The sequence below is a fragment of the Sabethes cyaneus genome, chromosome 1 (genome assembly GCF_943734655.1).
Source record: "Sabethes cyaneus chromosome 1, idSabCyanKW18_F2, whole genome shotgun sequence".
Lineage (NCBI taxonomy): Eukaryota > Metazoa > Arthropoda > Insecta > Diptera > Culicidae > Sabethes > Sabethes cyaneus.
This window is the reverse complement of record NC_071353.1, coordinates 157,605,616-157,630,932: the sequence shown is the minus strand read 5'-3', so window position 1 is coordinate 157,630,932 and position 25,317 is coordinate 157,605,616. Positions and strand designations below refer to the sequence as shown.

Below are 25,317 nucleotides of genomic sequence, written 5' to 3'. Positions count from 1 at the left end.
GCATGTCTGTATTTCCTAGTCAAGCAGCCCTAGTTTGAATAAGTTGATATGGCATGTATTTCTGCTTGGAAGACTGTGGGCCACTGTCCCATTGGAATTGATATGTCGATTCGTGGTCCAGTAACCCCAGCTTCAGTAAATTTGCCAATTTTAGAACCATCGGTGTAAAACAGGAGTGATCCCGGACGAGTCCTAGGACCACCTTCTTCCCATAATCTACGAACGGTTTCGATTACTTTGAAGTTCGAAGTTCGTCCTAGTTTCCATCCAGTCTTCGTTCATGATTACCAGGGTGTTCAGTTGAAAATCTCGGAGGATTCGTAGGTGTCCATAGAGATACCTCTCTTAAAAATGTTTAACACGCCTAAGCCTAAGAGCACCTTTTTTTGCTTCAAGATTTACGAATTGGTGCAACGGTAGAAGATATACACAGCTATTCTATATTTCGAACGACTTGGTATTTCGAACGAAAGTTGCTTCGAACGAAATTTCCGCCAGCAAAATCAAATGGACAAAACATCTCGTTCGAAGCAAGTCGAACGAAATAAAGACTCGTTCGAAATACAGAATAGGGGTGATAAAAGAGCATCTAGAACTTTGGAAGGTGTGCTGGTCATTGCTGCAGTTATTGAAGAGCACGCCATACGTTGTAGCTTTCCAAGCATTTTCTTAGCTGTTATTTGTGTAGTTTAAGGCCTCCACATAAGCGAAGCATATGTTAGTCTGAGTCTCACAATTGTCGAATAGATCCAGTGAATCGTCCTCGGTTTAAGTCCCCACTTTTAGCCAAATGTATTGCTGCAAACCCAAAGAGCATTGTTTGCTTTTGAGATTGCATACTCTAGATGATCGTTCCAATTTAGCTTATGGTCAAGCATAACACCCAAGTATTTTGTACGTTTGGATAGCTGCAATTGGACTTCCCTCAGCTGCAGAGCTGCAATACTGTATTTCCTTCTTCTTGTAAATGGTATTCTGACTGGTTTAGAAGGGCTAATACTTAGTCCTTCCAAGGCACACCATTTAAGTGTGTAGTTCAGGGCAGATTGCATTCTATTGGAAATAGTATGTTCATACTTTCCCCTTACTAAAATTGTTGTATCGTCAGCGAATCCTATGACTTCATAGCCTTTTTCAACCAATTTATTTAGAAGATCATCGACTACTAAGAACCACAGCATAGGAGATATGACTCCCCCTTGAGGGTAACCTCTAGTTGGTTTTGTCGTTAAAGTAGATCATCCCAGTTATGTAGTTATTGTGCGGTTGGTTAGCATAGCATGTACTCAACTGGAAATGCACCTGTCAAAACCCCGTTTCTCCATGGCTTTTTTATTGAATTGTGGGAGGCATTGTCAAATGCTCCCTTAATATCAAGAAAAGCTGCAGGTGAGATTTCTTTATTGACAAAAAAAGACTTTTCTATTTTTGAAATCAACGTATGAAGTGCAGTTTCAGTTGATTTTCCTGCTTGGTAGGCAAACTGGAATTTGTTCAAAGGTCTTCTTTTCAAATATGATAATTTGATATGAAGGTCCATGATTTTTTCAAACGTTTTTAAAATCACAGATGTGAGACTGATCGGTCTGTATGCTTTAGGATTTGTCCTGTCACGTTTTCCCGCTTTAGGAATGAAGATAACCCGGACTCCTCTCCATTTCTTAGGAATGTATCCTAGTACCAAACTTGCCCTAAACATCTTTGTCAGAAGAGGAACCGTGATATCCTTGCTTTTTTGTAATAGCACTGGATAAATTCCATCTAATCCTGGAGACTTGAAGGGACTTATAGAATCCACTGCCCACTCAACTCTCGACTCCGTGAAAATAGTACTGGCTAATTTTTGAAATCCATCTTCGTCTCTAATTGAACTAGACTGAGCTGCGTTGAAGCCCTGTGCGTCATCGGAAGAAGTTTGAATTGAGTCTGGAAAGTATGTGTCTATCATGATACTAAGCAATTCCTGAGAATCGGTTGTAAACTGACCATGTTTATTTTTTACGCTTCCAAGTGATCTTTTGAAAGGGCTTTGTGAAGTCTCGCTACAACAGGCAAGCTGTCAACTTGCTCGCACGTATTCCTCCAATCCCTTCTTTTAGATTTACGAATTTCTCGATTGTACTCTGTTAGACATTCTCTATAATTAGTCCAATTAGAAGTAGCCTTGGCTTTGTTGAAAAGTTTCCTAGTCAATTTTCTAAGCTTTTCAAGCTTTCGATTCCACCATGACGCGTCTTTGCTTGAAGTTTTCCGCTTCAGTGGGCAGCTTTCCTCAAAAGCTGTCATGATATTAGTGGTAAACGTTGACGAGACTGTTTCAAGTTGCTCGATGGAAGCTGTATTATCCATCGGTATAAAATCATCGTTCAAAAGTTTGGAAAAGTAGGTTGGGTTTCCTTGGGTCTCTGAATTGCTCGAAAAAAGATCCCTAGAATTGTAATTAAACATTATATGTTTATGATCAGATAACGATTGCTCATCCGACACATGCCAATTCTCAATCATATCTGATAATTTATATTTTATTCGGCATCTTGACTGATTCCCTTCTTCAGAGGCGTTCTATTATCCCTCTGATTGGAATGGTTTCCAATTGCACGTGTGCCTGTCGGTTTCTGAACATTCATAGTCGAGACCTTGATACCTTCAGAATGACCAGCATTATCAGCAGAGCATTCATAGCTTGTTGAAGGGCGTGAGTCACCCCTCTGGGACGAGATGTTATTGGTGCATCTATGTAACCGATGACGATCTTAATGGACTGGGTCCCGGGCACTTTCCATGCGTTTTCTCGAGAAGCTCATAGACACTACACTGCCATCTTGGTACCATAGCTGGCGTAACAACACATTTCATGAATCATCTATTGCTAACCTGGGCCGTAAAATGGCATTGTGGCACCTTTGGGGAAGACTCGATTTGGTGCTCCCACGTTTCTTGAAACCGTGTTCCTTCCAAGTTTATTATTTTTGATAAGATTGTAAGCCACCAACCAGTTTCTGAGCCTGCGCTAAATTCTGGACCACATTTTTCGTCAGATTTTGTTCCAAACTTTGTAAAACATTTTGGAACAGATTTGTACTAGATTCTGGACCAGATCTTGGACCACATTTTCAATCCGATTTTGGGCTAGATTTAGGACCTAGAGCAGATTTCGGGCCAACGTTTTTGACCTGACAATGACTTGGACTAGATCTTGGGTCGAATTTTAAACCATATTTTTTATCAGATTTTTAACCAGGTTTTGAATCAGACCTTAGATTAGATTTTGGACTCAGATTTTAGATCAGGTCTGAACCGGCACCAGGAACAGGGGGCCCAACGTGCACGATGGCTCGACCAGGTCGAAAGCGATTTGCGACTTCTGAGACGACTAGGGAATTGGCGACGAGTGGCCCAAGACCGACGAGATGAGTGCTTGAAACAGCACGAGCCACCCCGGCTCTATGCTGCTGAAGAAGAAGAAGTCTGAACCTCATTCTGGATCTGCATCAGCTTTTGGACCAACTTTTGGACCACATTTTTATCGGATTTGGACCAGATTCTAGACCTGAGCATGATCTTGGAGCTACAACAGGTTCTATATAGATCAGATTTTGGATCACATTTCATCAGAATTGAACCAGATTTTGGATAATATTTTGGACCACATTTTTAATTAAGTTTTGGACCAGATTGTGGACTTTGCCCCGAATCCGGACCACATGTTATATTAGATTTTGAACCACATTATTGCATCAAATTTAGGTCCAGATTATGGAACCGGATCGGAATATAAACCAGATTTTGGGCCACAATCTTGATCAGAATTTAAACCACCAACCAGATTTGGGATCTGATTTTGAACCAGATTATGGACCTGTATTGGAGACTTTGTACCAATTTTTGAACAGATTTGCACTAGATTCTGGACCAGATTTGGGAGTACATTTTTAAATAAATTTTGGCTATATTTTGGAACTGTATCAATTGTTGGGCCTCCAGCAAATTCTGAGCCAGATTTTGGACCACCTTTTTTCCAAATTTAGACCAAGTTCTGGATATTATTTTGGACCACACTCGATTTGCACTCGAGAGTCCCTTGCTGAGGCTCTGAGGCTGCTGAGCCCCCTAGACGCGAGGGGGCCAGTCTGGCCAACTGCACGCTATGGCGTTGCAGCCTGGGTTGCAGCCGCGCCCCAGACAATCTGTGCTGCAGTGAGATGCAGCGCGATCTTGGTATTCGCCATGGTTGGTAACCCGATCCCCGCTAAGCTTCCCCGTAACCCAAATGACTCCACGAGGAGGGGGGAGGTCTGTAACGGCCTCCAACGCAACAGAACTAGTTGGTGATTTTGACCGATCGTAAATGACATCAGTGCCAATCATCAATCAAAACATGGACGGACCAACATGCTCGGCCCATGGTTGCCTGTCTTCAATGACTTGAAAGTCCCATAGTTCCTAGGTTTTTCTCCAACTGGTATAACCACCTAGCTCGCTGCTTTTCCAGCTTTAGGGCGCCATTCTCCCATTCCCCGTCAAACACACGATGCTCAAAAAACGGTCAATACTTGCAAGTCTCCGTCGAGCATTGCTCATGTTTCGTGTCTGTAGAGAACTACCGATGTTTTTAACGTTTTTCATATGATACACTTAGCGGAGGTAACCCTTACTCCCCCTTACTAAAGTCTTGTTGCGCCCATAGTAACCAAAATTTCCGGCAATACGTCTGTGGATTTCTCGTATATCTTACTACTTTCGTGTACTATTTTCGTGTTCGATAGTATCATAAACGGCCCTAAAATGGATGAATATATGTCATTTACTGTTCTTGTGGTACACTTAACATCCCAACATTGAATACAATGCAATAGAAAAATATCAGCTTTCTTTATGCAGTATAAAAATCTTTTTTGGGAACTCATTAGCATTGTAAGACTAATGGACGAGGAAAACATCTGTGTGTGTGAGATTTTTTAGCCTAAACCGGCGGTTCGAATTGGCAGGATCGCCAATGTGATAGCCGGTAGCCGGTAAGAGTGGATGGATGGTAAATTACTAACATTCAGTCAGGAGCAGGACCCCTCGTGTTAATAATTGATTTCAACTATTTGTTGACCTTCCTTATTTCACACATTTTGATTTCGAAGTTTTTCATGAATTTTAAGAAATTTTACCATATTTTTTTCTGAAAAAAATTGTTTAAAACTAATCGACGTTTCGACAGGTTGCGTAAGTGCCTCTTTCAGAGTTATGAAGTTATCAATCACTATGGAAAATGCAACTGCATTTTCACGGACTGCAGGTTTTACAGTAAAAGTTGATTTGAGCAATACAAATATGTACAAATTAATCGATTTGTATAATTTGACCATTACGCTCGACTCGGCAGTGACCGAATCGTGACGATTTACGCGACTTACGTGACGATTTTTCCAGAATATGTTCCAAATTTTATCCCATTCTACCAACGGAAAACTTTAATCCGATGTTTTATGATCTAGGATTATGTCTTACCGCAAGGTGTCATTCTAAGATTTAGATGAGTGATTTTGAACGCATGAAGCACCTCCCAAGTAACATTTTGGGTTTCATCACACTCTTATGACGGCATTTAAGACCAAAATTATTCTTGAAGACCTCCATAAGAGTACAATAAAATATACATTGTTGCTTGGGCTGAAATTCAGGACAGATTGTAATGTTTCGCATGTCATTCGATTCATAACAGATACAGCAATTGTGTGGGTCTCGTTAGACGTATGTTTTTCAATCGCTAGATAATGAAAATAATCCAAAACTTTCCCTACTCATTTTTAATGAATGTTCATTTGACTAATGTTAACCATATAACGCAGGTTGAAGAGAAGAAACAATCTACGAAGTTTGCGTAGTGCTCCGCTCGACAAAAACGACGTGTGACGTTTCGACTACTTTTGTTGGTCTTCTCTAAGGTATTGATTACTTAAGTTTTGAAAATTGTGGTCGAAACCAGATTAGCTTGGCTACGAAGTTTGTCGAATAACAAACAATCAAGATAAAGTCCAGACTTCTTGAGCATTAAGCTCATTTATATGTACCAATTCAGGCTGGCAAGCTTTAGCATTGCAAAGGTTTCTCATCCGATCTTATCGGCGTTTTAGCACCAAGTAGTAGACTTCAATACTAACTTTTAAGATTTTGTAGAATTCGCAGTAACCACGACTTCCGGCAAAAATATGCCAGCGTATTTCCTATTATTTTTCGATTCTGTGAATAAAAGCCACACCAATGGAATCATTATAAAAATTTTTCCAGCATCCGGCAAAGTGCAGTTGTAAAAAGAAGAGAAAATTTCAATTTAATGATGATTTTACACGTTTCTAAAACTATTTTCTTGATCACATGATATTGGTGTTGAGTTTCTCGTTGTAAGAAACGCGAAAAAAGCAATCGCTAAATTCAAAAAATTGTCGAAAAATCATACTTGTGTCCATTGTAAGCTAGAATTCACAGACGATAATTTCAAGCTATTCTGGAATATGAATAATATAACAATATAAGTTTGGGTAAACAAGAAATTGGTTTTCAGACTTCTAGCCAGCTTTTCCCTATAGTGCGAAGATTCGAGTTGGCAGGATCGCCAATGTGATATCCGATAGTTGAAGCATCTTGCACAACCCAGTTGCGGCAAGAAGCTGTCCTCGCCTTAATTGGATCTGAAGAAAATATTGTTAGTTGTTGCATTTGTGGTTCAATCTCTTCAACAATAAAACACCTCTGCGGAAGTTCACCCTATAAAGACCGAAGCGTTGAAAAATAAGAAGCATCAAGCGAAACTTATCTCCACTATAGTATCGAAAAAAGCTTGAAAAATACTTACTGCTTTGAAAATTGTAACGTATGCTACGTTACAAATAAGTTAAAAATCCATAAATTTTCTGCCGGTTGCTAAGTTCCTCAAGTTTTTTGAAAAGCAAGGATATATTTTTCCGAAAACAAAATCTTTCCAAAATTAATCGACAATTGGACTTGTTATGTAAATCTTTTCGAGGAACATGAAGAACAGAACTTAGCATGAATGCATTTTACAAACATTTAAAAACTGTCTGGCTGCTTCCGAGTCGAGAAATTTTTATTGAATTATTTTTATAAACGTCTAATGATCGAAATTAGGCATGTTTGGTGACAGAACATTTTTTTTTTTTCATTTGTTTCCATGTTCTGGAATGAAAATTCTATGGAATGAGTCCCAATTTTAGGCCCCGAACAAATCCCAGAACCGACGTTTCGGCTCGTTTTGTTGACCTTCTCCAAGGTATTGAGTTTTTAGTTCGGTTCGGTTTTCGACAGTCCGTTTTGTGGCTCAAGCTTGACAAACTTAATGATTGGAACCCAGTGACGTGCTTTGTCTCTGCAAAGTATTGTAATTTAATCCCGGCAGAAGCATGTGAGGTAATTTCCAATTTCCCAACCCAAGGTTTTGTTTTTCATTTCGCCACAAGCCGCTCTGGTAATTCCAACAATTCTGAACATTCGAAATTCCATTTTAGAGACAAAATTTGCTGGCAAAACTCTGTGGTCACTAAATTTAAACCCAAAGATGGAGACTCTCAAAGCATGTTGTGGCGACCAGATCTCATGGTACATTCTATCAACTTTAGAGACCACCAACTACGAACCAATGAATGGAAAATTGCTGGACTAAGTTTGAGAAAATGCTGTTGGAACTTTTCTGGAATAAGTGCCACAAGGAAGAATTCTGGGACCACTTTTATGCTATCTGACAGTTCATGAAGAACATCAAAACCGATTTCAAATTCTTTCCGACGTTTCGGCTGCGGTCTGCGGTCTTTTTCGAAACACAAATATTGAAAAATGATTGAAACGATTGAAGCTCCTTAACAATGAACACAAACCTCAGCAAATTGAAAATTCCTACATACAGATCCACACACACACACACACACATAGAAGAAGAAGAAGAAGCGAATGTGTTTCTTTTACCTACATACACACAAATAAATCAAAAGAAGCAACCAACAAACAAACAAACAAGAAGCAGCAAGCAAGCGAGAAAATATTTCTAAAATATTGTGTTTACCATAGCTGAAAGTTCCTTTTTGTTAATTCTGTTGTTTAGTATAATTTTTAACTTAAATTATTACACTTTTTTCTTTGTTTATTTTTATTGACCACACACACACATACATCCATGAAATAAATGAATGAATGTGGTGTGAATGTGCTTTTGAATTTACCGTGTTTACTACAATTACAATTATTTGCAACTTTTGCTACGTTGTTTTTTGCCACGCGAAAAGCAAAATAAAACGGAAACAATAGAGTATCAGCAGCAGCAGCAGACACACGCAGAACAAAACAAACAGGCTCACGCAGTGTTTACAACAGAAACCGGAAACCATCTGCGCGAGAAAAAAAAAACGGGTGGAAAAGAAAATAAGGAAACCAGAAAACAAAATAATAATAAATATATATTTATTTTTCATATATTTACATGATAATTTCTGCAGATTGGACTGTTACAAGACGGTAAACAACAAACAAGGTCACAACATTGTTAGGCAGTAAGATGAAATAAAACGGAAACAAACACAGAATTACATATACAGTTTTTTTTCTTTCAATAAGGGATAGCGAAACACAAACACACACATATACACATCTACACGTACACACTTAAGCAAACGAAGAATAAAACAGAAACGGAAGAAAGTAGACGAGGTATGTGGTAGTGATAGAAGGAGGAAATTGAGAATTTTGTTTTATCATAAACCAAGCAGCACACACACAGCAGAGACAGACAAGCAAAACAACACCCCCTGAGGTTTGAACTAATAACAATATTACGATATAGTATATAGCAAAAAGAAGAAAAAAAAAACAAGATGGATTATGCTTTAAGGAGTAATTCCATTTTGATGAGAGTTTTTTCCGTGAACTCGCGTGTAAAATAGAAATGAAGGTAATATTATTGAAGAAAATCAATTATTATTATACTAATTCTATATATATACATACATATACTTAGAAAATATTTTAGTACTATTACAACAATAAATATAAGCGCAAGGTAAGAAACAAAAAAAAAAACAATTATAGCAATAATTATCACTTAAAAATATCTTGCAAATAAAAAGGAGAAGAAAAAAACAAAAATAATTAAACCGTAGGATCTAACAGTAAGAGCATAGAACGTATTTATATGGAAAAAATATACCTTTTATACGAAAGAAAGAAAGAAAAAATCAGAAAAAATGAACTTATATCAACACACACACACTTAAGCAAAATAGTTACACACACCACGACGCATACAGAGGAAGAAAAATGTTTGAAAAACAACTATCACACACACACACACGGACACCGCGCGAAACCATGCACCTTCTCACACACACAAACACCGCTAACAACATCACGAGTTTCTCGTTCTAGGGCTGAAAGAAAACACACACACTCACACTCTATTTCGGCAAGACTTTAGGCGTTCATTAGGGCGTAAAATTTTTGGGCTTTTTCTCCTCGAAATAAGATTGAAAAAAAAAAACAACAGAAACACACACACACCACAGACACATACTTAGAGAGAAAACGTATCAAAGCAAACTCTAGAATTGCGAAAAGTTTGCAACTTAAAGGACAAAAAAATCATATTTTTATATAGCAAACAAAACAAAAAGAAAACAAAGAAGATCCCCCGTTACACACATACTCACACACACAACAAAACATCGTCTATCGATTTGAAAGAAGAAGAGAAAAAAACGAAAATACATACACGACTCAATAGGAACACATTAACACACACACACACACACACACACACAAACGCAAATATGGCTGCCGACTCGCGTCTCGCAGACAGCGAACAAAAAACCGGCGTGTTGCGACTCTGTCGGCCGGCCGATTTGTGTAGCTTAGAGTGCCTCTAAATAAAAAAGAAAAAAAAAATAATGGATGAAAATAGAAACACGTTGACATAATTTTGAAACCAATATTAACTACCAGATAATGAAAGAAAAAAAAACTAAATGTAGAGAAAGCAGAAACATAAAGCAGAAACATAGCAGAAAGAATTAAGAAGAAGAAGAAAAAAACATACAGAAATCATAGATCGTAAGATTGATGATGATTTATATATATACATAATAGATATGAGCAGCAGTCACACACAATAAGTAAAGCGATGATAATGAAACATAAAAAACAAAACGTTTGGAATGAAAATACACAATAACAACAACATGCAGACAAAAACATACACTCAAAAACACAAACACGTAGAAAGAGGAGACAACACTTTTGCGCGACTTGCACGAGTCACACACAACAAAAAAACACACAGAAAAACACGCTCACAGACAACGTCACACATTGTTGAAAAGAGTTGACAAGAGAGAAAAACAAAATAAACCAATAAAAAAGAACATATAGCATGCTTCAGCGTTAAAGCGGCCCCCTGCTGTTTGAGTTGTCGCTTCTCTCGGTTGATTACACCCCCTCGTATAAGATATGAAAAAAAGAAAGAAGAAGAAAAAAAACTAGGTGAAGAAAATTAAAATAAAACATAGACAGACATACACACACACACAATAATCTGTGATTTTGATAATAACAAGAAAAAAAAACTGCAAACATTTAAAGCGAAACGGTGACGATGTTTGGAAGATTTTTGAGCGAAAGCGAAATTCGAAATTTACCAAAAGTAAAAAAAAAGAAACAAAAGTAAAACCACAGTATCATAAGCAAACGAATGAAAAAAAAACAACAATTGGCTGTAATTCTTTAGGAACTGATTGAGTAAAAAAAAAAACACGCTTAGTTTGGCATTTATATTTTTCGGCAAACGATACTAGTCAAAATTCAAAATTATACACCAAAATTTTCTAGCTTTATTGTTATTATCATAATTATAATTAACTGAGTTTCGGTTCGAGTTATGCTTTACACCATTTTTGGGCAAATCGTGTAGAGAACCAAAAACTGAAAATCATACGGAAATGTTACGAGAAGAAATAAAAAAAACCATTTAGAATGTAAACAATAAACAGTCATAAAATTATAAGTTAAGGCCCTGCGTTTAGAACAACAAAAAAACAAATAATGAATAAAATCTGAGTAACAATTAGTTCGATTTTGGATGGCATACATTGTAAGTGTAAAAAAAAAACATATTTAAAAGTTGTAGCAAAAGGAAAAAAACTAATGCAACGCGACGACTGCACAGTAGGCGAGCGATCGAAAAACAACAAAAGCGAGTTAAACACGGTGAAGACTTTAGGAAAACAACCGAACAGAACCAACGGAATAAAACAAAAAACAAAACCGAAAAAAATGACAACAACTAGACACGTTTCTCGGCCAAGAGGTACGCATGGGATTCAACAATTCTCCTCTACAAATACACTCACACACCTACAACACATATAATAAGTACGATACGGCGAGGCTTTTATTTGTACCTTTTCTTTGTGTCTTCTTGCACCTAAGTAGAAAAGCTTCGTAGAGAAACCCCCCCTTCCTTCGTGACTCTACTACAGAGAACAATAGCTGGTTAGGTTATTTAGAGAAAGTAAAACATCCAATTAATCAATAGAACAGTGTACCAATCGGATTAGTTTCAGTTGTTCTTTCAGATCAGAAGCAGTGCTACACCCAAAACATATGCAATGCTGCAAAACCGATGCGAAGAAAAAAGAAACACACAGGAGACACTCACAACTCACACACACAAAAACATGTAAACAAAGAAAAATAGAACAAGCAGAAATTAAGGAAATAAATAGCTCAGGGCAACTCAAATTCTTCCATAATATATCAATAGAGAAACAAGACAAAATACACACACAGAAAACCAACACATGTAAGAAGAAAATAACAAAAAAAAAACAAAACCGAACAATTAAAACTGGAAAGCCGCTCCAAAACCGACCGACCCGGTTCGGGGACGTTGCGCGAAACCCAACTCAACTGTACATTAATCCAAGAGCCAGGAAACCGAATGAAAAAAAAACAACCCGAATAGTAGAGCAATTGACAGCAAAACAGATATATATTTTTTAAACAATCCACAACAACAGCTAACTGACTGCGCACGGGCAGTCCGAAATAACAAAAAAAAAAGAAAAAATCCACACACACACTCACACATTTCCCCGAGCAAACAATACAATCACGCAAATGTGAATGGTTTTGTTATTGGTTTAACACAACCCTCTAATCCTTCTATCAACCAACCTCGGATCCTTTTCCTCATTACAAACACACACACACAGACTCAAATCATAGCCTTATGAAGGTACTACTACTACTACTAATACTGGTACAAGCTAGTTGGCCATAAATGATAACAAACAATTCGCCGTCGGCGTCGAAAGCAACCGGAAGAATTTACCATTAGACAACAACTTAGAACAGAATAAAAAAAAACAAACCTCCAATCTTTAGTTTCCGAACAAGCAAATGCGATGCAACATCAAGTGTTCTTTCAAACCAATATTGAACGTCTCGGAAGGTAGTCATATACAGAGCTGTTCTAGGTAAAACGTAAACAAATAAAACGAAACAAATAAAAAAAACAACAACAGAGGAATATTAAACAGGATAATTGATTAATTATTTGCAATAGTTATACCGATATACTGTGACAGCGCAACAGGAGAAAACAAACGTAAACAATAGAACTGGTGATTTTTTTAACATATACAACAAATACAACTATTACTTATTACTAGCAAACAAGCAAGCAGGAGAAACAGAACAGAACAAAACAAAACAGTAAAACAATTAGCGTTTAAACATGAACTCAATCCTTATTTGAACTTATTGATTGATTGATTGATTGATGATGATCGATAATCGGCGAAACTATACGAAACTAAACAGAACTAAAAGAACACAGCAAACAACAGGAGAACAGAACTAGAATATAACCACGCAACCAACAATAGATTTCACAACACAAACCAACCGGAATAGGTTCACTTTTCTACCAATAATAGCAACAACAAAAAACCGGATAACGAATCAAGTAAATTACCCCTACTATCTAACCTCCAGCACTCGTCATAAACAGACAAGACTGGCGCACATAAAATTTACACTCACAGACATACGAACATACCGACAGACAAACGTACCGAATGCATCTGGGAGCGAGCGTATGTAGATTAGAAGTTTCTATTTTCCGTCACTAGAGGACATTGTGGCTGAAAATCTCTCCTTTTTCTAATCAATCAACAATCGTCATGAAGTATTTCTCGAGTAACTAGCAACATTGTTGCGTAAAATTGTGCGGAACAATTGTGGCAGAAATCATAATCCTACTCACCAATGTTTTTAAAGGTTCCGCCGCCGTTAATTGATGAAAAATCCGTTTTTCTACTAAATTACTCAATTTAAGCCTACAACACCAGGAATGTAAACAATCACAATCGACAAGTGAGTGCATTTTGACGTCTACGCGCGATCATTGGCTGCTTTGATTGCACAACGCATGCTACTTTGCAAGTGGCAACCCATATTTCTGATTCTTAAATTTTTCTTAAATAAATTGGATGGAACGAATGTTCCAAGGATTCAAGTTTGTAACGTAGAATTTACGGTAGTTGACCGGAAGCTTACCCGTAGCCGATGAAAAGACGGATTCCGGCATGTTTTTCAGCTCTTTCATGACCTTGGCGAAGTCTGTTTTGGCCACAAAATTATTGCAGTAAATCCTCCGTTAACATTTTCATCGGTCGCTGTTGGAGAATATTGGGAGGGTTGGCGGTCTTCAGTACAATGTTTACCATTAGCCGGTCCATCTCTTGGCACAATGGGCCGAGAACAAGTCCAGCTAAAAGACCTCATACTTCCTGATGAAGGCGACAACTTCCGACAGGCACTTCATACTGAATCTCATCGTTCATCGCAAGCCCAGAACAGTGGTTTGGACATTCCCTTCGCGGCTCGATCGTCAGCCACAAAAAGACCTTCTTCGGGAACTTGGTGTGGAAGATATGTTGGACGTCACGGCCAACCTCCTTGTTGGAGAACGTAAAGTATCCGGTCCCATTATGAACGCGACGTCGCGCTTCGCCTAAAAGAGATGTTTTCACCAACACCTCCAGCCACTTCTTCTGGGTGATTGTCTGCTCGGCAGACATGGCCGGCGTCAACTGACGCTACCACGTAAAAATTTCGGTGTTCGGCTTTCGGTGTTCAGCTTCTGTTGCACTTTACAGTTGCGCAGCACCCTCGCACCCAGATTTCCGTTCGACGCTCGCACTTTACTCCGGAAGGAAAAGAATCGGCTATATCCAGCAGACACGAAGTGCCTCACGATGTTTCGCTTCGAGCTTCGAACTTTTTCGCTTCGAGCTGTTTGGACTATTTGAAGCCATGGTTGCTCAATATCCACTGATAATACTGTCAATTTTTTTCTGTACACAACACGATTGCTGCGATTGGCGATGCACATAGTTGGGGTCACCACCAGGTGGCGGGGTAATCGCGCAAAAACTCGCAAAAGTCAGCTCAATTTTTAATGCGTACATTGTTTATCATCTGCTTTATGTCGGATTTTGGTGATTGACGATTCTTTGGGTATGATTCAAAACAGGGGTGACATTGCGATTCTCGTTTCGAGTGACTTTGGTTCGTTTCGACCACGTTAAACGAATGAACGAAACGAACCAAAATCACTCGAAACGAGAATCGCAATGTCACCCCAGAGCAGCTAGCATTTTTGAACTGCAAATTCTTGTTTTTTTTTCGGGCTACACTGCAGCAGCACTAATTTTTTTTAGAAATGTATATTCATCACCGGTTTATGTCCATTAAAGAAAGATTAATTTTTCATATAATACAATTAGTTATTGATTATTATGGCAGCGAAAGCTGTGTAACATGTTTGATAAACATTCGAAGAACCAATAATGTCCGTATTCGGGGAACTGGACCTTGTTTAGTAAATTGGAGAGGCCAGAGCCGGCGTTTAGCCCGGCAAACCTGTGCGGTCGCACAGAGCCTCACGCCTCAGGGGGGCCTCGCGATTGGGGATGACTAAGAGAAAATGTTAAAAATTGTAGTGGACAATCCTTGGCTGCATGTAACACAATTGGCTGCTCAGAATTTTTGCACTCTTTTATTTAAATGCAGAGTGTAAAATGTTAAGAATAAATCGATGAAATTAGGCCTCGCTGTTTTAGAAAGTCTCGTTACATATTTGCCAAACGACTCGACTCTGCTTGCATGCTGAATCGAGTATTCCATTAAATAGGCACTTAGCTCTTTTGTACCATTAACAACACCAGATCTGAATGGTATTCTACCCACTTTCTTACAGAAAATGGACAGCGTTCTAATTTCCGAGCTCCCGGTTTCACTTTGGGACAAATCCCGGGGAATTGTCGGAAAGTAGGCAGATACCTAAAGGCATACCTAAGGCAGATAAGAAAGAGAAAATCATGCATAAGTCTTTCAGACCAATATCTCTGACATCAACGCTTCTCAAGTTGATGGAGAAAATCACGGATAACTATATCCGCAACGAGTTTTTAAAAAACTCCGTTGCATGGAAATCGACATGCATACCAACACGGTAAATCAACAGAAACCGCACTGCAGCGCGTAGTGAAGTTAGTCAAGAAAACGCTCATATATCAAGATACGGTATTTTGTGCTTTCCTTGATATTGAAGGCGCTTTCGATAACACGCCCTTCGCTTTATTTATTAAGGCTGTAATCATGTGTGGCTTTCTTTCAAAATGAAATCGATCACACTACAATGAGCTAGATTTAAGAAATGTTTTCGAGCAGAGAAATCATAGCGTCATTGTGAGAAACATCACTCACGATTTTGGCGATGAAAGGAAGTCCATAAGTAGTTCTCTGCTTCTTGCTTTTGCACTGGAGGCGAACGCATTCCTTCACAAGCTATCGCGGCTTGGTTATGAGACTATTGCTTATGCCGCCAGAGGAAAGTTTGACGCAGTGCTACAGCACGTTATGATGTTTAGAATGATGGCTTAATAAAAACTACACAAAAATAGTCGTTATACCATTCACTAGGCGAAAAAACATATTGTTACTCCCCCTATACTGATGTTTTACTGCCAGGCTGAATTTCAGTAATGTATCTGGTAATGTATCGCATCTGGTTGGAATCAAATACAGGGTTGTAGACGCAATCAGGGGACTTCTAACTGGTTCCGCTCTTTATTATTTAAAATATATTGGATGATGTCGACACCTGCCGCTTTTGTAACTCTGAACTTGAAAGTTCAGCGCATCTGCTCAGCAATTGCGGGGCACTTGCTTTATCTTGTCCGTAAACCGTGACACCAATCGAAGCCTGTCCCAAAAGACAAAAAAGCACTCGCTGCTTAATCTGCACAGGGCCTTGCGCGCTGTAACGCCGGCTCTGGAAGAGGAATCTCTTGCAGATCTTCAAGCTCCCCTTACAGCCGTCTTCTTTTGCGTTGCTGATGGTGGTTAGTGGATGATTGAGGATACGATTCCTCGATCGGACGCTTGGTTGAGGCCAACCTGCTTTTAGGTCCCATGTTTCAGCTTATGTTAGCGAGTTCAATTCCAAATATCTTCATGCTCCGGTGCTTTTCTTGAAAATAATATTTGTTGTGTTTGTCTGGCATCGATACAATTCTGCTGTTTCCAGTGATATTCTCCATATCCTTTTGTTTTTTTCTTGTTCATCCAGAGGCAATGGCTGTTAGATTTGTTTTCCGTTTTTACCTTTTTATGATGATAAAAACGTCACTTAGCCGTTTTTCCCATCATTCTGGTGGTAACTATTTTTTTCAACTTTTGCACGGAACTACTGATAGTAGGTTGCCCATTGGTGCTCATTCAAATTGTTTATAGGAATACATTTATAGAAGTGAAAAGAGGATGAGAGAGAGAGCGCAAAAGGTCTCTTTTTATTCGCAAACCTGAAAAAATGTTCCGATTGTGTCTGTGTAGGCTTATCTTCTTTTGAGCCTTGTTGTTCTTATAGAGCCATAACAAAACTGATAAAAAAAAGCAAAGCCATGGGTTTATACCGTCTTTAGACATTACCCTTCTTTATCGACAAACAAAACTGATGCCATTGGTAAAAATAATGTTGTATGATTCATATTTTTATTTGCGTGGCAGTTAAATTTCCCAGTAGCCTTATTCCGTGATCGTGGCGGTTCGCAGTTCCTATGCGTACATGTAGCTTCCCAAGTGTCGATCCTTGACACGATGCAAGCAACTCGGCAAACCAACCCTGTGCAAAGGGCCAAACTTACGAAAGCGGCCCTGTAGTCCCAAAGAAGGTCTCCACGTGTTAGACTACAGCTAATCGGAGCTAACCCTTTCGAAGCCGTGCCCTGAGTGTTCTGTTGATTCTTATCGCTGCTCAGCTAGCATTTTCATATGTATATCCAGGATACAAATGAGAACACTTTTGTCTCTCTTCAAATGTCGAATCCAAATGAGAATCATTTGGCCCTATGTATCTCTTGGCTTGTCTGGATATAGCCGTGACGCAAATTCGATTTTACCGCAGTTATTTCCTAAGATTTGGTCCTTAAAGTACGCCCTGGAACTCTAAAAACTGCTGTCTTTTACTAGACTGTCGGCTTTTCATTTGCTTCAATACAACCAAGGCCCAATAGCCGGGCACCCAACAACATAGAGTTACTTCGTTCCTACTGATCAATTGTCTTAAAGAAAGAATACACTCCCACACTCTACCTGCTATTGACACGTAAAAATTTTAAGCGCATTCAGAGCCGTTTGACCGGCTGAAAAAATACTGAAATACTGTTGGACTGTGTCCCATTTGTATTACTTCAAAGATTCAAGAGCCAAAAACTCCAGTTCGCAGTATTTTCACACATCTTCAACCCATCGAACCTGGACTCTGGACGCAAGGTCGGACTCCACCAGACTTCCAAACATGGATCTCTATCAGAGGAATTGACTAAAGGACTAGTGTAGTGAAAACGGTTAGTTAACAAAATTATCGTACTCTTCCTAGGTGAAGATTATAAACTATAAACAAACGTTTGGAGCACCCATGGGAATCTATCTTTTTCCACCTTTTGTGCGTGGAACTTTTTCTGGCAAACATGGAAAGTGAATTAGACAACAATCAACATAAAAAAGCACCTATCAGCTCTCTGGCAGTGATTTTTGGAAGACATTTTGACGTAGGACTTAGGATCTTTCAGGAAGGTAGCTGATATAGGAGGTCATTTCAAAAAATCAAAAAATGCGAACGTCACGAAAAACTGATCGGTTTTAAGTGCCAATAACTTCCAGCCCTTTCCAGATCAAATTTCAATATTTTTGCGTTGATCGATCGGAAAATCTTCCTCGCATCAACTCCAACAAAGAAACCAATTAATTTCAAAGTATGCACTATTGAAAAATTGAAAATAATTAAGCATTGTCCAACTGGAAATCCTTGTTTCGAGACTGGTTGGAAAAGACGTCATCATAGTTTTAACGTGTTTTGAAAAAAAAAGTGACAGAATTTCCCCATCCCAACAGGCCGAAGATTCTTTACGACGGTTGAACCTAGAACCAATTTGATATCTGTGCTTGGGAAGTAAGCTAGAGCAAATGACGGTCTCCTGTCAGTGTTGTTTTTGACACACTTACAAACAGAGCCAACCTCCCAGTTGGTCTCAAGGTACGACGCTGGCCTAATAAGCCACTCGTCGTATGTTCAAATCTTGACTGGAAGAGGCTGTTAGACTCAATAGAATCGTAGCACTAGCCCCACCATTGTCCTGTACTCTAACAGCTGGTTGCAAAGTCTGTCGTAGAAAAACAAAAGGTCAAGTTTCGATAACGGAATGTAGCACCTAGGCTTTGCTTTTACAAACAGACAACCGGCGAAATTCCATTTTTAATAGACATAAACGAACGGTGGGGTCCGTTCTTTCAGAGTATTTTGACCAGGAAAAATTAAGTATTACTAAACACAAAAGATCCAACCGATTAGGTTGTAAACTGCGGACTTTCGGGTACAGGAGAATTTTTTCAAAAATAAATGTTGAACTCTAAATGTGGCCAATTTAGTCGGGATCGGACTTCTGTTCGAAACACCATGTCTCATCTTTCCCAAGAAAATATTTTTCAATTGCGTCCGATAAGCAAAGCCACAACACAGTTTTTACTAAATGTAGACCACAACTTTACAGTTTTCGTAAACCATACTATTTTTGCAAAAAAAAAACTACTAAGGCGCTTTCTCGTTTTAAGAAGAGAACACTCGAAGACGGCCAAAGTAAAGATTACAATCAACTCCACCTCCATCAATAGGTATGAGCGGTCCGTAAACTGTGTACAGCAATCGGGGCCTGCCACAAAAGACGATCATTAAGACTGTCGCAGTGGCCTTTTAACCCAATGCCCTTCTGGTATACAAAAAAAAAAAGATTACAATTGGCGATAAATCTATTCTGCATGGGTAGATTTTTTTTTATTTTGGGGTAATTTCTACGAACAAACCAATGGAGCACCCGTGGGAAATCCTATTCCGATTTTTCTAAGTGAGCTTTACAAAGCAAACTAAAATTAAATGAAAATCAATAAAAAAAAACCTCTTTCCAACAGTTGATTAGTTGATAGAGGTATGTGAACGATAATTTTTCTAAAATGAGGGAAATTATTTCTGCAGTAGGATCCCCAACCGAAAAAGTAGCAAAGTGGCCAGTCAAAGAGTTTCAAACTATGCTAAAGAAGTTTCCCAGTCGATCGGTTAAGAGCAAAAGGGGATTTCATCGAAAATTTGAATGCCTCAGGTAACATTAGAGCGGAGGAAATCATGATATCATTTGACGTAACGGCTTTGTTCCCTAGTGTTCCCTTGAACGAAGCCGTAAAACTTTTAGAAAATTGGCTATTTTTACAACGTAGTGGAAATGAGTGGAGAACAAAGGTTAAGGGCTACTTAAGATTAATCCAACTTTGTGTGGAGGAAAATTATTTTGAATTTAGAGGCAATTTTTATAAGCAGATGAAGGGAGCCCCAATGGGGAACCCTCTGTCACCTTTCTTATGTGAGCTATTTATGGCAAACATAGAAAACAAGTTAAATGAAATGAATGTTTTACCAGATCGCTGGTGGAGATATGTGGATGACATATTTTGTATTTTAAAACAAGAGGACTTTGAAACTTCCATTCTTAGAGGTTGTTGTCATAAGGAATTCCAACAAATTTGATTTCGAAATTTAGGGGAAACCCACTAATACGAAACGGGTGATACCTATCACATCCAACCACTCATTTCAAAATACAGTTGGATTTCGAATTTGGCATGGTTCGATTTTGGCAACAAAAGTATTCGTTTTTGGCAACACAAGATATTTCACTTCCAAAAATATACTTAAATATCAATCAGTTTCCGCATACATGCTTTAAATGACGAAAAAATGATGCCCTGAGTATGTTCATGAACAAAAGTTATGTGTTTTCGAACAATAATATTTTTATTGCCGTAGGACTACGTCTTACCGCAGGGTGTCAATAACGTATTTGCACCGGACGGATAGTTCTTGTCGGACTTTTTAAACATAAAATGGTTGCAATCGTTGATTAATGATATTTAGTCAACTTTTAAAGCATTTACATTAATTTTTTTCCCATCGAAAAAGGGTCTCGATTTTGACAACATAGGCGACACGCATTTGTTACCAAATTCGAAATCCTACTGTAAAATGGCCGCATTCCACCACATGATTCACCATGTGGAAACTCTTCCTTTGAGTAAGGAAGGAAAAGATAATGAATTAAGTTATATTTTCGAGATTGCCAAGCTGAATGGTTATAAGAAAGAAACCATCCAAGCCATTTTGAATAAAAAAGGAAATTATTACTTCGAAATTCTTTTACGACACCGACCCCTATAGCAGAAGATCTGAAAAGGGTGGCTGTCGAGTATGATAGTGGTTTAACACATCAGCTTCATACTAAATTTAAAGAGTATGGAATGGATATCGTCTACACTAGTAGAAATAGCCAGCTCCAAACACGATTAGGATCCACAAAAGATCCTATCGATAAATTGAACAAAGCAGGAGTCTACAAAATTGCATGTAGTCACTGTGATAAGATTTGTATCGGACAAACAAAAAGAAATTTTGGAATCCGATTCAAGGAGCATGTTTCAGAAGTAACAAAAGCTAGGAAAGAACTATAGGAGATTGAATTTTACCACTTCAAATCCAAAGTAGCCGAGCACATTTTCGAAGAAGAACATCCCATTACTTCGGAAAACATTAACATTCTTCGCCCTGTCAATAATATTTGGAAGCTGGATGTGACTTTTAAATTCGGGTATCTGTTGAAGCACTGTCATATTCGTTGTTCAGTAAAAATCAAATGGAGCAGTTTTTTTTTCATTTTCTCTAGTTGCTAGCAAATTAAGCATGTACCTAGTAATTTAGTTCGGGCCTTTTATGAGGTTCCAGCAAACTAATTCCAACGATATCAATACGAATAGATAGGTAATAATTGGTGCTCTGGTCGCAACACAATGCCCAAATTTCCGGCCACCAAAACGGGGAAGTAAAGATGTGAAAACTTTCAAGAAATCAATTGGCAATTTTCTTTCCTCAACGAATGGAATAACCCTATTTTGACCCCCAGTTTTGATTCGAAAATATCATTAACTAACTCGAATTTGACTTTTGATAGAAAAATTCTAGAATAGGACCCCAAATTATTTGAAAGTTTAAGGGGATCTGTTTTGTACTATTTTATTCAAACAGATTGTTATCTGTGAAAAAAATGTTCAAAATATTTTCCGTAAAAAGAATGATCTGTATTCATAAAATGGTAACCATTTCGTTCCACTACCAGAGCTTCAAGATTTAATACTCAAGTGTAGATCTCAGTGTTTACCTGATTTATGAAATCGATAAAATAATGGGAAAGGTTTACTTACGACTTTCAACCGCAAAATTGTGATGTTAAAAGGTGTCAGAGAATGTTTGGTAGCTTTCTGGAAACCATTCTCCTCCTCTCCTATGGTAAAAGTTTTTTTTAAGAGATTCACTTTAAAGTTTCTGGTTGCGCCCTATAAAGCAGAAAAAGTTTCACAATTAGATACAACGGCACTCGCCAATACAAAACCGAAACTAACATCAGATGATTAGCAACTGCAATTTGAAGCTTTTAAATCTTGAGTAAAATTAATTAAACCAAGTTGAAATAATTTCTTCGTTTAACGTTGAGGTGTTCCACAACAAACAGAAGTCGATTTGACAGTTTTGGTGGCACAGCCTACTACTACTATCCTAGTATGCCTTCTACTACACTAGCAAAAGTTATTTAGTGAATTATTTCCTATGAAACAACAAACGAACTGCTATTTTCGCTCCATCATCTGTCACTGTGGAAAGGATATAGAAACTTGTTATCATCGCTACTCCCCCCTATTAAAACTCGCTCTCCAGGAACGAACCTCCCAGTGTGCTCCTCCACCTCCTCCCGCTACCGAGCATCCCATTCTAAACCGACAGGACGAATCAACTAAATATATACACACACACACACTATCTAATTTGAGTGCCAAGCTACTAAATACAGAAGAACAGCAAAAGAATAGACACAAAGAAGTTAGTAAAACGCGGATTTCTCTCACCAGCAGCGAAAAGCGAAAACCCATTTCCACATTTACTAATGTGGCAACGTCGTTGTAGCGCAGCAAAAGAAAAACGGCAAATGCACGGTCTGGAGAACAACCAAATTACTACAAGAAAAACAAAAACAACAACAAAAACAGAAACAACCAATTTTTTACTTCGGAAAAATCATTGTAGTCGAGAAAACTGTCTGTCATTTTGGAAAAAAGAAACAAAACAAAACCAAACACACCGGAAGGAAATGGAAAAGGGTTTAAAAACAGTGGATGAATAAGAATGCAGGATAGATTACATACATACAACAAGAACAACAACAAATTAAAGAAAAGCATAATTATATTATTAATAAAGGTAATATTAATAAATAAACAGATAATGATGATGATGATTAAACAGATAAGAGAAAAAGAAAAAAAACACATACACACACACTGTAGTGCCTGTTCCCAAAAAATCAAAGATATAAAGTTAAAAAAAAAAACAAAATGCGAAGAGAGAGAAAGAGTAAAAGGAATAAAAAAAAAGAGAGAGAGAGAAAGAGGAGAAGTGCGAGAGAAGTTTTTTTCCGTTTTGACGAAAACACAGATGAAGTTTAGTGCTCTGGCAAACGTACCGTAGGGCGTTAGGAATGTACACCCTTTTTGTTGTGCTCCTCATTAAGTTCCGGCTCTAGAGCGTTGCACCACTACCACCAGCACCACCACCACCACCATACCATGATGATTGTAGTAGATGAGTTTCGTTTTTTTCGTTTTCTTTCTTGGTTTCGTTTCGTTTCTAAGACTAGACAGTCGCGTTTCTAGAAGCCCCGAAGTTGCGTAGTTGAGCAAAAACTGAGATGAAATAAGAAAAAAAACACAGAGTAAGTAAAACTAAGAAATACTTTTTAGCTTATTGTCTTTACCCGTTAAGGAAGAGTAATAAGAGTTGAATAAGAGCAGAATAAAACAGACATTTGATGATACTGCACACATACACATACACGCAGCGTTAGTTTTTAGAGCGAGCGGTGAACTTGTGTCAGGATCGTCACCTGTGTTCTCTGTTCAGAGCCTCTTTTTTCTTTATTCGAAAAATGAGAAAAAAAATTCTTTGTCTGATCTTGCAGACCAAGAAAGCAAGCAAGGTAAAGCGAGTAAAATACACATACACAGTTGTAGAAAAACATCGCTTTTTGTTACATTAAGCATATTTAATCCGATCTAAAACGCTAACACACACAGACACACGGAACAAGTGAAATCGATTTTACTTAGCATCATACATAGCATAACAGGTACGAAGAGCATCGTTTTGATGGGAGTAAAAAAGTGTAGATAAAGTGCAAAAGAAAGAAAAAAATATGAAAAACTATATTTTTCAATCGATTAAAAAACCACAAAGCGAAGAGCGAACAAGTTGTTTAAGTTGTTTACCACTTTCAATTTTTTTACACAGAGCAAGCAGAGCAGAAGAGAAGAAGAAGAAGAAGCAGAAGCAGAAAGAGTACTACAAACAAAAGAAAAAAGGCAAAACAATTGAAATTGATGTTATGTTAAAGTTTCTCTTAAATAAAGTAAGACAGGTTAAGCAAACAATAAGCAAACAAAAAATAAACTGGATTATTTACAGCAGTTCTAATCATTGATTTATTTACACAATAACAGAAGCATAACAGATAGGCAGAACGCTGAGAGCGAAATAGTTACTTGTTAGCTCCTCATCCGCGCGAGAATCCCTTCCCGCAAAACAGGAAATAAAACTCCTCCACAAATGGAAACGTTTACAAACACAAATACGCAGAACAAACCGAGAATTGAAACTAAACAACACACACAGAATTATTCACGTGAAACAGGCTGGACTGGAGACGTAACGTCAGTTTCAATTAGTTTTTATAAAATGAATGAAAACTATACAAAGTAAAAAAGAAGAAGAAGAAGAAGCAAATCGTACAGAAGAGACTCCTCACAAACAAATGAAATGAATAACTATATCACTCTCTTTTTGGGTTTCAAGCATGTCCATTTGAGTTTCAACTATGTTATAAGTAGGAATTCTCGAAAGAAAACAAAAAAAAATACACTCTAGAAATGACCAACATTGACTTCCACTGCTTTGATGCGATATAAAATTATTGAAACAAAAAAAAATAAACATAAAAATACAACAAACTTTTAGCTGCCTTTAGACCCAAAAAAATTGAATGATACATTCATACTCACTCTCACAACACACACACCCAAAAAACACACGAGTTGATGATTTCTTCTTTAAGTTAGGAAACAAACAAACAAAAAAAGTATATTAAAAGCACATTGAAAAAAACCCTAAAGAAAAAAAAACTAAATGGACATGTAATCAGCAAAACAAAGAAAAGGAAAGCGCAGCAAAAACAATGCGACACGACAACAGTAACCAACAAAAAAAAACAACAACAACAACAACCAGATCAGATCGACACCCACACACACGCACTTGGTTGCAGCAAGCAAGTTATGAGAATGCAGAATTTGATACAATTTTAAATGATGAAAGCCGAAAGAAATGAAATAAAAAAAAACAACAAGAACATGGAGAGCAAACAAATTTAAAATGCATATCATAGTTGTAAAAAAAATCCAATTTTGACGAAGTAAGAAAGAAAAAAAAAACATAAAGAAAACGCTGTAAAAATATTATAATTATTAGAGACGATGATAAACAGATGAAGAAAAAATGAA

At 37.8% G+C, this 25,317-nt stretch overlaps 1 protein-coding gene across 6 annotated transcripts in view; it reads left to right on the top strand.

Moving 5' to 3' along the window:
- The window catches only part of LOC128732742 (protein tramtrack, beta isoform), a 516,078-nt gene that overhangs the window by 478,073 nt on the left and 12,688 nt on the right, over positions 1 to 25,317 (top strand). For 2 of the 6 annotated variants that reach the window (XM_053826078.1, XM_053826077.1), the window contains exon 9: positions 1 to 25,317. This exon is cut by the window's left edge and continues 5,851 nt beyond it. The exons of the other annotated variants lie outside the window; for them this stretch is intronic. The gene's annotated coding sequence lies outside the window, so the exon portion shown is untranslated. 6 annotated transcript variants of the gene reach the window in all.